The 4,073-nt window shown below is 48.3% G+C and overlaps 1 pseudogene across 1 annotated transcript; it reads right to left on the bottom strand.

The window, feature by feature from the left end:
• Window positions 1–431: 431 nt before the first annotated feature.
• On the bottom strand, window positions 432–3,778 carry LOC306652437 (focal adhesion kinase 1-like; annotated as a pseudogene). The gene has a single exon. The product of its transcript is annotated as a focal adhesion kinase 1-like (transcript).
• Between the last annotated feature and the right edge of the window lie 295 nt (window positions 3,779–4,073).

The following is a 4,073-nucleotide window of genomic DNA, read 5'->3' as shown; positions in this document are numbered from 1 at the left end:
AGTGAAAGCAGCCCCCAGGCCGTTTCCACTAGAACACCCCAACAGGAACGCGGGCTGCTCTTCACATTCCTGCCTTAACTTCATTTTGACACAGGGCCTTGCTGAGTTGCTGAGGCTGGCCTTGAATTTGCAGACTTCTTGAGTGGGTCTCCCAAGCTGTTGGGATTGAAGGTGTGCACCACTGTACCTGGCCTCATATTCTTAAAAGCTGCTTAATGTATAATTTTCATTCTTTTAAAATGCCACATTTTGGACCCCAGACTTTTCTGAACGTCATGATTTAAAAAAAAAAAAAGGGACAAAAATTAACCCAAGTCAAGATGTGGTTAAACTTATGTGAGAGGTTTTCAACCAACTGCTGCTGGGCTGGAGCTGCTGTGCTGGCTGGTGCCAGAGGACAGGGCTGCTCTGGTTGCTGGTGGAAGACTGGTGAGCAGCTTCCAGGGGAGGCTCAGTGTGGCCTCACCTGCCCCAGCAGCTTCAGTTGTGCCTGGTCAATGGCATCCAGCAGGTTCTTGGCATCTACCACGAGGGTGTGGGCAGCAGTCAACATCTGCTTCTTGTACTCCTGCTGCAAGCTGGTCATGGTGCACTGCTGGGCCAGTCGCATTTTGCTGATGAGCTCTCCCAGGTTGGAGTTGAGCAGCTTCTGTGCCATCTCGATCTCTTGGTGCGTGCTGGTGGGGAGGACAGGAATAATCTTTTCCACAGTAGCCAACAGTGTCCGCAGGGCCAAGTCAACTTCTTTCACCATAGGGATGTACTCCTCAGGTAGGCCTGGCTGGATTTTACTGGACATCTCGATGACAGCTTTCACCAGGCCCCTCACATTCTCATACACCTTGTCATTGGACCGGTCCAGGTTGGCAGTGGGAGGGGGGCTGATTTCCTGGGGTTGAAGCCTCCATGGCTTGACACCCTCATTGTAGCTGTCCCCAGGGCTGCTGAGGCTGGTGAGACTGCCCAGGTGGCCAGGGGCTCTGGGGCGAGGTTTTCTTTGGTGGAGCTGCAGGATCTGGTTTGCCCACAGGCTGATAGATGTGTTGGTTTCCCTTCGGACCCTGACAACTCCCCTCCTCCCTGTTGATACTGCCTCAAGAGAGTCTCACATCAGGTTTCATAAACCTCTCCTCTTTCTCCAGCCAGCACTGATCTTCTTCCATTTCCTGCTGCTGTCGGATCACCCACTCTTCTATCAGGTATGCAGGCAACACCTCCCCATTCCCCTCAGGTCCAATGCCGCTGAGTCCTCCACATTGGGCTGCCACATGGGTATCTCCTGGGGCCTGTGATTCAATGATTCTGACTGGTCCATGAGAGACGGTGGGCCAGGGTAGATGCTGCCAGCCATGGTTGTGAGTCCATGTGGGCCAGGGTAGCCAGAGACTTGATAATGATTGCTCTGCACCATGTGTTGTGGGCTGGGGTAAAATCCTTTGCTGGAGCGTGGACTGGGATAACCAAGTCTGCTCAGCTAGGGTGGCACTTCGTCAGACCCTCCAGAGTCCCAAGACATGGTAGCCTGTCTTCTGGACTCCATCCTCATCCATTCTTCCTGCTGAGCCTTCTCCTCCTCCAGGATCATGCTTAGCTGCTCTTTAAGTTCAGTAAACCTGAACCACCTGCTGGGGTCATAGGTCCAGCATTTCATCATAAGGCTGTAGAGGGTAGGAGGACAATATGAAGGCATTGGTAATCTTTCTCCATGTTCAATTCAACCAATCACATCATTGTTCTTCACTCCTTGAAAAGGCTTCACATCATGCATCAGTATCTCCCACATACATACACCAAACATCCACACATCACTAGCTGAGGTAAAATGTCAAAAACTGATTGACTCTGGAGCCATCCATTTAATAGAAAATTTTCCTTTGGAAGCTTCATAGTAAGTATTATCTTCCATGTACCAGGATAATCCAATGTTTCCTAATTTTACACAATCATTTGAGGATATCAGGACATTCTGAGCAGCAATGTCCCTGTGTACAAATCTTTTGCTCTCCAGATATGCCAGTGCGGTAATGAGCTGATAAGCATACAGGATCAGAGATGCCAGATCCAAGCTGTATTTCCTTACTTGCAAAAATGACCTCAGCTCTCCCAGAGCACACAGCTCCATGATTATCCACATGGCGTTTTCTGTGATGACACCAATCAACTTCATGATGTGAGGATGGTCAAACTGACACATTGTTAAAGCTTCTTGAAGTAATTTCTCTCTGACGCTGTTTAAAGTAGTTTTTACATGTTTCAATTGCAACCACCAAAACTGTATTCTCTGAATTCATGTATACGCTTTGATGTACATCTCCAAACTGGCCTTCTCCAATACAGCATCCCAGTTCTATCCTTTCTCTTTGAATCTCATAGTCCCTGGTCAAGGGCATGGTGTAAGTATCTTCATCGATTATCTCGGTGTAATTGTCTGTCTCTGACACAGAGACCGCATGTGTCCGCATGCCTTGCTTCTCACTGTTGGCCAACTTGGGTATTGATGGCAAAGCTTGTTCACCTTCTCTCTGAGATCTGATGATGAAGGACTGTGTGGCTCCACTCAACAGCCAGCAGTACCCATCTCTCAGGTCCGCCATGTTCTCCGTGATGCTCAGGGATGGGGCTGTCATCGTCAGAGGCTCTGGGGCACCTGCGATTTTGAGCTGCAGCATTCCTTTTCAGTCTTTGTCTTCACTGTTGGAATACTGAATGGTCTGCACTTGGTTGAAGTTGGCCAGATGTGTAGGATTGCAGCCCTTGTCTGTTAGGTAACTGATCCCTTCTTCCGGGCCAATTGCCAATTCCACTGAAATAATCCAGCTTGACCCAAGGGCACACTCGAAGCATTCTTTATCAAATCTGTGCACTGGAGAGAGGATCTCAAAGAATTTCAGAATACTTTCTTCTCTGTTAAGGTTGGCAAATTGTCTAAATGTTTGTTGGATCAGTTTTCTTAAAGTTCTGGCCTGGACAGAATCCAGTAAACTCTTAGGAAAAAATCTTTTTAAACCAACATCTTTTTCTAACACTTCATAGTTAGACTTCTTTTCCAGTGCGTTGCCACACATCTCCCAGTATGATCGCCATATTTCTAGACAACCCAACTTCAAAGCAATTTCCTGGTCCACTTGGTCTGCTATCTCTAGCATGTAGTCACTCTTCACCTGTTGGTAGAAGAAATTCAGAGTTGGCTTGTCTTCAGTGAACTGGTTCAGAAATCCTTTTGGCAAATAGCGAATCCTCAATTCATATTTCCACTCCTCTGGCAGGTGGGCAAGCTCATAATTCTCCCTCATGCTGGAGACACCCATGTCCACATGGAGACAGTGAACCTCCTCCGACCGCAGGTGGCTGAGGCAGAACCAGTAGCAAGCCACGCGCTTCACTCTGTGTCTGTCCACTATCTTCTGGATGATGCCCCAGACATAAGTAGCATCTCTGTGCCTGATAATACTGGCCCAGGTGTCTGGCTCACTATTGCTTTCAAAATAATGAAAGACCTTCAATACTCTCTCCATGGCACCAGAGGAACGTTCCATGCCAGGACCCAGGTGGGTCTTAGCACTTGAGTGTGGTGTGTGTTTCAAGTTGGAGTCAAGGTAAGCAGCTGCCGTTATTTTGCTGGATGCTAGGTATCGGTCATATTAGCTCAGAAGGCAGCAAAGCTCTTCGAGGATGTCCAAAGATGATCTGGAAACACTGCTATTGCCTCCTTTCTCCTTCCATGGCAGTCCAGGGCAAGCAGCCACGGCGAGGTCAAGGCTGAGCGCAGGCTGCGGTGGTGGGGTGACCGCGCTCCCTCCCACACACATGCCTGGTGCATGGTGGTTTGGCGGGCTGCGGGCTCGTGCCTCGGGCCGTGCTGAGTCATCGTGGCCTGCGTGTGCTCCGTGCCTGCTGAGCCCGCCGTGCCCATCACTTAGCTTTAGAGTTCTTCTTTACTAATGCATATCTCTGAGAAAGGACATAGAATTTAAAGTAAGAGTTTTCCAAAAGAGTAATTTTTGATACAGATTCATTAAATCAAAAAAAAAAAAATTCCCAGAGATAAAAGGAGAAAGGAAAATACTAGAAGA

Source organism: Sciurus vulgaris, assembly GCF_902686455.1.
Source record: "Sciurus vulgaris genome assembly, contig: HiC_scaffold_215_arrow_ctg1, whole genome shotgun sequence".
Lineage (NCBI taxonomy): Eukaryota > Metazoa > Chordata > Mammalia > Rodentia > Sciuridae > Sciurus > Sciurus vulgaris.
This window is presented reverse-complemented; position numbering and strand designations above follow the sequence as displayed.